We start from the raw sequence: 11,450 nt of genomic DNA, 5'->3' as shown, positions 1-11,450 counted from the left end.
CTCTGCACCCACAAGTCCCGCTGCCTCCAAATGGCCCCCCAGTACCTCTCTGGCCCCACAGTCTCAGCAAGTCCCGCATCCACCCTGGCCACACCCAGCTGCCTCTCGCTGCTCCCACCTTCTCCGCATCTTACCATCACCCACACCCCCAGCCCCTGCCCCAGACCAGGGCGTGCGCTTCTCAGATGCCTCCTGCCTGCCGTCTCCTCCATCCCGCGCAGGTTAGCGCAGCAGCTCCAGGGGTGGCCTCCTCAGAGGACGAGGACTCCAGCCCTGGCAGCCCAGTGCTGGGCAGGTAGGACACACTCAGGTGGCCCCAGATTCAGATGTATGTGGGAGATGCTGTCTGGACCATGGACGGCCAAAGCAGGCGCTGGGGGTGCCGGGAAAGTCCTCTGGGGTGTCACAGCCAGCACGCCTCCTGCTGGAGGGGCTACCGATGTGGTTGGGGTGGAGCCTGCCCTGGGCCACACCCGGAGAACGGAGTCCCGGCTCCTTGCCCGCCAGGAGGCCCAGCCTGGCCCCTACTGCTTCCACCGGGGCCTCTGCGCCCTCCCCACCCTCTCCTCCAGGCGCCTTTCTTTGTCACAGAAGCAGGATGCATGCTGGCCACAGGGTCACTGCTCCTGCTTCCCTCTCTAGCAAGGACCATCTTCCCACAGACCCTGGAGGGCTGGCTCCTCCTACAGGTCTCAGCGCAGACCCCCTGTGTGCAGAGAGGCCTTTCCTGGGCCCGCCCATCTAAAGGAAGCCCAGACTCACTCCTCCACCTCACCTTGTATTGGTGACTTCACGGCACTTAGCATGCTCTGAAATGCTCATGTTTATTATCCTTTTGTGTGTGGAATTTGTCTTCAGTCTCCTGTCTCTAAACAGTGGGCTCTGAGGCGGCAAGAACCACACGTCCCGCTCCCTGCAGGATCCCAGCATCCAGCGCGGCACACGGCGCACACACACAGGCCCTCAGGAAATATCCACCGCAAGTGTGTCTCGGGGCAGGGCTCAGGCAGAGGAGACTGAGCTGAGAGCTCCCCGGGCCACTCACCCTCTGTCCCAGCACTGGACTGTCTGGGACTAGGCCCTGGGCAAGGACTGGAGCAAGAAAATAGGGCTGGAGTAGGGCAGCCCGCAGGGACTCGATGGATGAGGCGGGCCAGGGAGGCGCTGGGGAAACATGGAGCCCGCAGGGGCCCAGTCTTCTCCCAGGGTCCAGGCATGGCTCCTGCAGCCAGTGTCTGCAAGCTGGGGACAACTCAGAGGAGAACTCCCTGCTGGCCTCAAGGCTGAGTTCAAGGACTGCATGCTGTACCCGCAACACAGCCTTGACCTCAGGGACAGCGAGAGAGGCTGCAGGAGGCATCAGGAGATACAGCCTTCTTCCCTGTCACAGGAATAGCCCTGCTCACTCAGCCACTTGAGACATGCGGGGTGGCCACAGGCAAGTCCACCCTGGGGTTCCAGTTCCTCCACCAAGCACTGCCCTGACTTCAAGCAGCCCTGCCACTTCACCCACAGTGACAACAGCTCCTCAGTGGTCCCCAAGCCTTTGCTCACAGAGAGGGGTAGGGTGGGGAGAGATCTGCCCTTCTCCTTTGAGCTGCACTCTGTGAGGGGGCCCTGAAGTGCTGCTCAGGCCCCAGCAAGTCACAGGTGAGTGGGCTCACTCTTCCGAGTTTTCTCCTGCAGCCCTCTCTCCCTAGAACCCCAGCATCCCTCCAGCAGGCATGCAGGGCCTGACCTGAGGGCTCCGGGCATGTGGTGAGAATACGAGAAGGTTCACTGGCCTCAGGACTGGTCTTAGTACCTAAGCCCCAAGACGAATCTATTTCTTGGGAATCTCCCCCAACCTTCCTGTTTCTGCTTCCTCTTCACTGCGGCCAGGTTGTTGACACTGGTCTCAGGCATGACCCTCCCTGGGACCAGCCTCTGGCCCTAGCCTTGTCATAAAGCTCTGCTGCCTCCCTGCCCAGCCCATCCAACTCACTTGCCCTAATACATCTATGTGCCCCAGTCAGATGCCTTCTGTCTCCAGGCCTCAGTTTTGCCAACTGTACAGGAAACGATCATTGTTGTTTCTGTTTGGTCTTCTACAAATAGCCTTTGGCGCATGCTAGAGTAGTTCCCTACTCCATCCTCAGGCTGAGCACAAGGGCTACTTCACCTTTGGTTCCAGGGAGGCAACACCTAGGCCTGTAATCCTCATTCTTCAGGACTTTGGAAATGGCCAGAGCCGACCTCTTCAGAGTCTGTGTGGCAGTTCTGCGGTTTCCTGGGAATATCAGGCAGCTGTGCTCTTTCTGACAGTGTCAACCCAGACATAGCAGGTCTAGGAGAAGGGAAAGGTGGATCCCTATTCCTGGTGTTCAAGTGTCTGGACCTAACAATTCTTGAAAGCAGAATATCTTGGCTTTTAATGCTTCAAGCCAATAAATGCTTCATAAGCCTTTGACTGTGTGGATCACAACAAACTGTGGAAAATTCTGAAAGAGATGGGAATACCAAACCACCTAACCTGCCTCTTGAGAAACCTATATGCAGGTCAGGAAGCAACAGTTAGAACTGGACATGGAACAACAGACTAGTTCCAAATAGGAAAAGGAGTACGTCAAGGCTGTATATTGTCACCCTACTTATTTAACTTATATGCAGAATACATCATGAGAAATGCTGGGCTGGAGGAAGCACAAGCTGGAATCAAGATTGCTGGGAGAAATATCAATAACCTCAGATATGCAGATGACACCACCCTTATGGCAGAAAGTGAAGAAGAACTAAAGAGCCTGTTGATGAAAGTGAAAGAAGAGAGTGATAAAGTTGGCTTAAAGCTCAACATTCAGAAAACTAAGATCATGGCATCGGTCCCATCACTTCATGGCAGATAGATGGGAAAACAGTGGAAACAGTGTCAGACTTTATTTTTCCGGGCTCCAAAATCACTGCAGATGGTGATTGCAGCCATGAAATTAAAAGATGCTTACTCCTCGGAGGAAAGTTATGACCAACCTAGACAGCATATTAAAAAGCAGAGACAGTTATTTGCCAACAAAGGTCTGTCTAGTCAAGGCTATGGTTTCTCCAGTGGTCATGTATGGATGTGAGAGTTGGACTGTGAAGAAAGCTGAGTGCCGAAGAATTGATGCTTTTGACCTGTGGTGTTGGAGAAGACTCTTGAGAGTCCCCTGGACTGCAAGGAGATCCAACCAGTCCATCCTAAAGGAGATCAGTCCTGGGTGTTCATTGGAAGGACTGATGTTGAAGCTGAAACTCCAATACTCTCTCTGGCCACCTGATGCAAAGAGCTGACTCATTTGAAAAGACCCTGATGCTGGGAAAGATTGAGGGTGGAGAAGGGGACAACAGAGGATGAGATGGCTGGATGGCATCACCGACTCAACGGACATGGGTTTGGGTGGACTCCAGGAGTTAGTGATGGACAGGGAGGCCTGGCGTGCTGCAGTTCATGGGGTCCCAAAGAGTCAAACACGACTGAGCGACTGGACTGAACTGAAGTCAATAAATTGTTTTTGCTAAAGCTGATTGGGTTGGGTAACCTGCCACATCTCGTTAGGTAGCCCCTGACTGAAGCAAAGGACAGATATCCTGACTTTTACGCTGGGACAAACCAGGGCACTTTTAATGTCCAGCTGGAGCCAGCTGAGGAAGGTCACCCAATCTCGTTCAGGCTCCCTCCCCCCATTCTAAAAGTGGAATAGCAACCGGTTATCCTCCTAGCAGCTCAGTGTCTTCAGAGTGGTGAGCCACCCTCCCAGTGGGCCAGTCCCTAGGACCACCTCCCCGATAGAAGACGCTTGGAGGGTGACGAACAGTCTTCCCATCCTTTGATGCCCACCCTGTGCCCACCAGACAGGGAGCACAGACAAACCACAGACCAGAGGCCATCACAGGAGGAGAGTCCAGAGGAGAGGCCTGTAGAAGAGGCGCACCAGATTTTAGGCTGTCAGGGGTTTTCCAGGTGAGAGAGTCGGTAGCGGGGAGGGGCCAGTTCAGCTGCAGGGTCCAGCAGGAGCCATGGCGTGGAGGGTGCCGTCTGATGCTTGTAGTGGGTCCCACCTCCAGGGGGTGGGCGGCGAGCCACGGCGGAGGGTCCTGAATGCAGGGCTGGGCTTACGGCCTTGATCCTGAGGCCCGCAGCAGAGCAGAGGCCGGGTGAGCGGGGACGCCTCGGGGATGGGTGGCCTCAGAAGGGAGCCCCGCGGCAGGCTCCGCCGCAGCCCCACCCGGCGCTCTCCGCGCCCAGCCTTCCCCCTGCGGCCGCGAGGGGGCGCCGCGCCGCGCCGCTCGAGGGCGGCCGGCGGAGTGAGGCGGGCTGCGCCCCCGGCCGCGCGCGGCGGGCGGCCGGCGGCCGGCAGGGTCCGCGGCGCCGCGGGTCGGCGGGAGCGGTGGGCTCTGCCCATGGGCCGAGCTCCGACACGGGGCGCGCCGGGAGCCGGTGAGTCGGGGCGCGGCCGGGCGGGGCGCCGGGAGGAGCCGCGGCGGCGGCGGCGGGTCTCGACGCGGGGCGCGGCTGCGAGCCCGCGGGCCGGCAGGTGGCCGGGCCTCCGCGCGGGGACTGGCGGGCTGACCACGGGCGCGCGTGGGTGGCAGCGCGCGGGGCCGGCCGGCTGGCGGGGCCGGGGAGCCCGGCTCGCCGAAGCGCGCGCCGCGCGGGCGGGGACGGTGGGAGGCGGCGGCGCCGCGGGGCGCGGGTGCGTGCGCGGGGAGGGCGCACCCCCGGCCGCCGGGCTCGTGACTGCCGCGCGAGCACCGCCGCTCGCCTTGGCGCGAGCAGCAAGCTTCCCCAGCTGCTCGAGTGGCAGGAAAAGCCGGCCTGGGCCCAAAGCCTGCCCAGCACGAGACCTCAGTTTCCCGGACTGTGAAATGGGAGCAGGAAGGCTGACCTGCCGACTGCTTATGAAGATGGCAGAGGGCCTTGTGTGTGGGAGGAGAGGATGTTGTCACCTCTAAAGCTGGGATAGGATGGAGGAAAGGATCCATGCGAGAGAGCCTGCAGGGGCATGGGGTCAGCTCCGGGTTCTAGGTGTGTTCCTCATTAGTGACGGTGGGCAGAGCCAGGAGACCTGGAGTCCGCTCCTCTCTGCGTCCACGCGGGGATTGGGAGGCCTGGAGGGGAAGAGGCCAGGGAGGCTCCTGCCCCTGCCCCAGGCTCAGCGTGGGGAGCAATGTTAAAAAGACAGACAAGCCAGCCTGGGGTGTGGAGGGGCTCACCCTTGTCCCTGTCTCCTGGTTCTCTGAGGCAGGTGTCCTGCTGAGTCTCATGAGTCAGAGAGGTGTCCTGGTAGGATTTGCTTGCAGGCGGGTGCTGTGTCTCCGTCTTAGTTGAAGTTACTGAGGCTTAGAGCAGTCACAGGACTTGTTCAAGGTCTCAGGACCATCAAGCGGCAAAGATGGAGTTTCAGCCATGTAGGACTGGTTCCAAAAGCCGTACTTCAGTCACTGTGCCAAGTAACCAGGAGAGGCCTGGGTTTGTTGCCTCGCTTGCCTGCAGCGTTGCATCCCGTAACCTCCTGTGTGCTTTCTGCTGCTGGCCCTGAGGCGTGCTTACAAGCAGAGGTGGGAGAGGGGAGCTGAGTAAGTCATCTAAAGTAAAGCCAAGGTAATGGCAGGAGATAAGTGGTAGGAAAAAAAAAAAAACAGAGTAATTAGGCTGGAGCCTGAGGAGGGGGCGAGGAGAGGCTTACCCTGCTCGGAGAGGATGTGTCTGAGCCGTGACCAATGACCGCGGCTGTGACGTGTCTCCCACAAAAAAGGTCCAAAGGTGCAAGGCCCCTGAAGCAGGCACAGGTGGGAGGAGGGAGGGGCTGAAACAGAGCCAGTTTTGTGAGCTGTGGAGTTTGACCTTTCCTCCAGGTGCGACGGACAGGCCCCGGGGTTTCGAGTTTTGAGTATTGAAAGGATGTCCCTAAGGTGAGTGGAGAGGACTCTCAGGAGCAGGACAGGGAGCAGGGAGGAGGCTGTGGAGTCTGCCAGAGATTCTCAAGGTTAGCCAACCAGCTGCCAGATGTGGAGTCTGCCATCCTGGCAGAGCCAGGGGCTCAAGAAGGGCAGGGTCTTCTGCAGGTGGTGGAGTAGCTGTTGTGGACAAGAGAACCAGTTTGGTCTGAAGCCCTACCCCTCTTCCTGCATCCTTCCGGGTGCCCATCTCAGACCTCCCTGTGCCTGGCAGGGGATGGAGTGCCTGCCTCGAATGTGTAGAGATGAAATGCTGGGTGTTCAGATCAATCTCTGCATCCTCTCATATGTTCCCATAAGTCTTTGAGCTAATCCAGCTCTGACTTGTACTTTGACCCAGGCCTAGAGTCAGCCATTTCTCAAGAAGCCTTGGTGTCTTTTAGTGGGGTTGTGGTGGGGGTTAGAAACCAGTATCTGAACATTAGATAGAAATGCTCATTGCTACCATGGCGTCATTGACCCTAGACCTTCTCAGTGGTCTGAACCAAGCACTCCTTTTCTAAAATTGAAAGTTAATAATAGTTCCATCTCCTTTCTCCTACAGTATGAACCTGGTTCCCCCAAAATATCAATATAAAAGTTGAGTTATATTTTATTCGATGGAAATTTTTAGGACTTAAGCCCAGGAGGCAGCATCTCAAGTAACCCTGAGACAACTGCTCCAAGGAGGCGAGAGGGGCAGCCAGGCTATATAGAAGTTTTGCAACAGAGGGCACATAGTGTAAAGTCATAAGATTACTGTAAATTAAAGAAAACCAGATATCTCAAGTTAAGGAACCTAGCACTTTTCTATGTGTGGGAAGATGCAAGAGTCTGGGCTTACTGAAATCATTCCTTTGATATGCTTCTCAGCTAGCATCCTGTGTTTTCAAATCCTGAGTTCCCTCAGGGCTCACCGTGAGGAGTGGCTGCAGTCTGACGGCTGCTGGATGGCAGGTATTGTTCTCAGGGCTCACCAGCTCACCATCCATGCTGGCTGCAATTGCTGATGACTGTGACATCCTTTGTTTACTGACATGGCAGGAAATATTCCATTTCTCAGTAATAATTTGCTTAACCCTAGAATACACTCAAAATACTTTCAGAATCACTACATCTGAACCAACCAAAACCTACCAGGTCACGTTCAGGATTTCTTTGGCTGTCAAGTCAGCACTATGTAAATATGTTATCAATTTGATATACCATTAGTTTCATCTGTTTCTGTTTGCACACAATTCTTTTCTATGATATAATTTCATTTTTGAACGTTTGTTTTACATGGTCCAAAGGTCAAAACTAAAAAAAAAAAAAAAACGCTGTATTTGAAGTCTCAGTCCCATTCCTGCCTCTTTCTTCTTGTTCCCGTACTATGGTATTTGAAATAATTTCAGGTTTATTCTTCCTGAGTCTCTTTTGTTAAGCAAGCCACTTATAAATTATTGCAAAAGTTAGTATATATACATCTTTTTTGCGCCTTGCTCTCTCAGTTAGGAATATCTTTTTACTGGTTTGTAGAGACGCTCCTCGTTCCTTTGTGCCGCACACTGTACTCCATTCTGAGGCTGTTCCTTACTTATTCAGCTATCTTGCGCATTGACATTTGGGTTTTTTTTACAAGCTTTTGCTATTAAAAATAATGGAATAATCTATAACCTTGCACATAGGTTGCTTGTATTTGTGGAGGCATATTATTGATTCCAAGAAGGAAGAGTAAGTAACTATTGATTTTGTTAACTGTTCTTGATTTCCCTCTCCCCAAATTCTGCACTCCTACCAACAGGTGTGACAGTGTGTTTCCCCCACACCCGCATGGACTTGAGAGCCAGTAAATAGTGTTTCAATGCATTTTAGTTTGCATTTCAATTATTATGAGTGAAATTAGACAGCTTTTCATTTGCTTATGAGTATTTGATCATCTTTTTTCTATAAATTGCCTGTCTATATATTTTGCCCATTTCCTTTTGGATTTGAGGGTGTTCTTTTCTTTGGATTTTTAAAATTTTGTCTAAAATACATATTAGAGATAGTAGTGCTTTATCTTTGTTAAATTGCGACTGTTTCTCCCAGGTTTCTTTTCTCTCATTCATAGTGAGTTTTACCATTAAAAGCTTCTGTTTTGAGACCATTGATTTAGTCATTCTTTTCATTTATTGCATCTAGATTTCGAATCCTAGTTAGAAAGGCTTTTTTCAACCCAACTGTAATAGAATTCACCTCTGTTTCCTAACAGTCTTTTGGTTCTATGCTTAGTTTACAGATCCAATAATCTTTTTCCAAATATCTATCCGACATTTTTTTAAAGGCCGTCTTTTCTCTGGTGATCCGAAATGCATTTGCGTCATATACTAAATATCCAGATGCAGCTGGACCTGTTTCTAGTCTGTCACGCAGCTTTATCCCTTTGCGTGCTGGTGTCACGTGTAGGAGCTACACTGTGTGTGTCTGTGTGAACAGCAAAGAAAACTGTATCTACAACTGTTGCAACAGAGGAAAGAGATTGAACTCAATTCTCATTATTATGTTTTGATATCTGGTAGGGATAATCTTCCTTCCACTGCTTTTTTTCCACGGTTTTCCTAGCTGTTCTAACATGTTGCTGATATCTTTTGTTAGGATCATATTAACTTTATGTATAACTTCAGGATAATTGATGTTTTTATGAAGTTGAGTAATCTTGTCCCAAAACAAGGAATGTCTTCATTTGTATTTAAGATTCCTTACTTTTATATTTGTTCAAGACCACTTTCAGGAGCATTTTCAAGTTTTCTTCATGGTCCTTGTCAAGTTTATTCATGAATATTTTACCTCGTTTGTTCCTATTGTGATGGGGAAAACTTTCCCCCCATCATATCTTTTTTTCATGGCATATATCTTCTTGTTTATTTTTTTCAACATAATTAAGATTTATACAATTCTCACACAACAGTATGATACAAATTCTATTCAAGTTCCCGTAGATGGTAAATTCAATTCAGTTCAGTTCAGTTCAGTCCCTCAGTCGTGTCCGACTCTTTGCGACCCCATGAATCGCAGCACGCCAGGCCTCCCTGTCCATCACCAACTCCCGGAGCTCACTCAAACTCATGTCCATCGAGTCAGTGATGCCATCCAGCCATCTCATCCTCTGTCGTCCCCTTCTCCTCCTGTCCCCAATCCCTCCCAGCATCAGAGTCTTTTCCGATGAGTCAACTCTTCTCATGAGGTGGCCAAAGTATTGGAGTTTCAGCTTTAGCATCATTCCTTCCAAAGAAATCCCAGGGCTGATCTTCAGAATGGACTGGTTGGATCTCCTTGCAGTCCAAGGGACTCTCAAGAGTCTTCTCCAACACCACAGTTCAGAAGCACCAATTCTTCGGCACTCAGCCTTCTTCACAGTCCAACTCTCACATCCATACATGACCACAGGAAAAACAGCCTTGACTAGATGGACCTTTGTTGGCAAAGTGATGTCTCTGCTTTTGAATATGCTATCTAGGTTGGTCATAACTTTTCTTCCAAGGAGTAAGCGTCTTTTAATTTCATGGCGCAGTCACCATCAGGAAACACTAAAATATATTCAGGGGCATAAAACAAGGTGCGAAAATTACATGATCTAAATATATTGAAATCATGCAGAGTCTGTTCTCTTATGACTATGGAATTATGTTAGAAATCAATATTGAAGATATTTGAAAATAACCCACATATTTTTAAGTGCAGTGTGACGTTTACCAGGAGAGATCTTCAAGTTAGCCATCAAAAGCCTCAATAACTTAGACTGAAAAAAACACAGAGGGTGTTTGCAGAGAATAAAGCATTGAAATGAGAAATTAATATTAAAGCTACTTTAAACAAAATCCCATGTATTTGGAAATTAAATGATGGGTGTTTCTAAGAAGCCATAACAAGAAAAATTAGACAATATTTGTAATAGAATAATAATGAGAAAAGAGTTTACCATAATTTATTTCCCGCAGCTGAAGCTACTCAATGCATTTAAATACAAAGTGGAGTCTTGAATAAGGTATAAAAATGAATAATGGACAGTGGCATAAAACTTTGTGAAATTTGAACAAAATCTGAACTTTAGGTATCTCTTGCTAATTCCTGTTGCTAAAACCAACAACAGGTTTTTTTTTAATTTTTTTTACAACTTAGTATTTTTTTATATTCTCTGAATTGGTTTAGAAGTTTCAAGCCTCATTCACAAATATTTTTAATCACTAAGATATATTGCCTTGACTTTTAGCACTAATACTAGATGCTAAAAAGCATGGAACTATATCAAAGTTTTGCATGAATATAAATTAGAAATGTGGCATTCTACACATTCTACACATACGAAGTCAAACAAGTGGAATCGAAATATCATGGATTTTTTAGCTAGGCAAAAATTCATAAATTTTCTAAAATATATATATTATACATACTATGTAGTACATATACATTTAGTATGTACATCTAGTAGTACATACATATAGTGTGTATAATATATATGTGTGTGTGTTTGTGTGAAAAAACCTTTTCTACTAGATAAAGGCTGGAGAAAGAACAACAACAAAAAAGAAGATGTGGCGAAGTTGGAAAACATAAACTGAATGAAGTGGGAGCACTGAATAGGAAATAGAAAAGGAGAAAAAAACTAGATAACAATGAAAGATCCTCATATAATCTGTTGTTTTTAAATATGGCTGCTCGTTAGAAACACATCTGGAGGTACCAGGGCATTTGTATTTTTTCAAAAAACTCTAAGACAACTCTATTATGCATCTGGATTTTAAAAAATGTTACAGGTTTTTCTATTAAATGGTAGTTTTGATGATACAGAATTCTGTTATTTTCTGTTGATTAATCATGATACAATTATATTAAGCGAATAATACTTCAGTCAGTTCAGTTGCTCAGTTGTGTCCGACTCTTTGCAACCCCATGAGCTGCAGCACACCAGGCTTCCCTGTCCATCACCAACTGCTGGAGCTTCTTCAAACTCACGTCCATCGAGTCGGTGATGCCATCCAACCATCTCATCCTCTGTCATCCCTTTCTCCTGCCTTCAATCTTTCCCAGCATCAGGGTCTTTTCCAATAAGTCAGTTCTTCCCATCAGGTGGCCAAAGTATTGGAGCTTCAGCTTCAGCATCAGTCCTTCCAATGAATATTCAGTGCTGATCTCCTTTAGGTTTGGCTGGTTTGATCACCTTGCAGTCCAAGGGACTCTCAAGTGTCTTCTCCAACCCCACAGTTCAAAAGCATCAATTCTTCCGCGCTCAGCCTTCTTTATAGTCCAACTCTCACATCCATACATGACTACTGGAAAAACCATAGCTTTGACTAGACAGACGTTTTTTCAGCAAAGTGATTGATGTCTCTGCTTTTTAATATGCTATCTAGGTTGGTCTTAGCTTTACTTCCAAGGAGCAAGCATCTTTTAATTTCATGGCTGCAGTCACCATCTGCAGTGATTTTGGAGCTCAAAAAAATAAAGTCTGTCACTGTTTCCATTGTTTCCCCATCTATTTG

General features: G+C 49.0%; 1 protein-coding gene across 3 annotated transcripts in view; it reads left to right on the top strand.

Moving 5' to 3' along the window:
- RASGEF1C (RasGEF domain family member 1C) overlaps positions 4,359–11,450 on the top strand; it is a 100,364-nt gene continuing 93,272 nt past the window's right edge. For all 3 annotated transcript variants that reach the window (XR_001918390.1, XR_001918389.1, XM_018051617.1), the window contains exon 1: positions 4,359–4,450. The gene's annotated coding sequence lies outside the window, so the exon portion shown is untranslated. The remainder of the gene's footprint in view (positions 4,451–11,450) is intronic.

Source organism: Capra hircus, chromosome 7 (assembly GCF_001704415.2).
Source record: "Capra hircus breed San Clemente chromosome 7, ASM170441v1, whole genome shotgun sequence".
Taxonomy (NCBI): domain Eukaryota; kingdom Metazoa; phylum Chordata; class Mammalia; order Artiodactyla; family Bovidae; genus Capra; species Capra hircus.
Note: the sequence above shows the minus strand (reverse complement) of the source record. Positions and strands in the feature narration are given on the sequence as shown.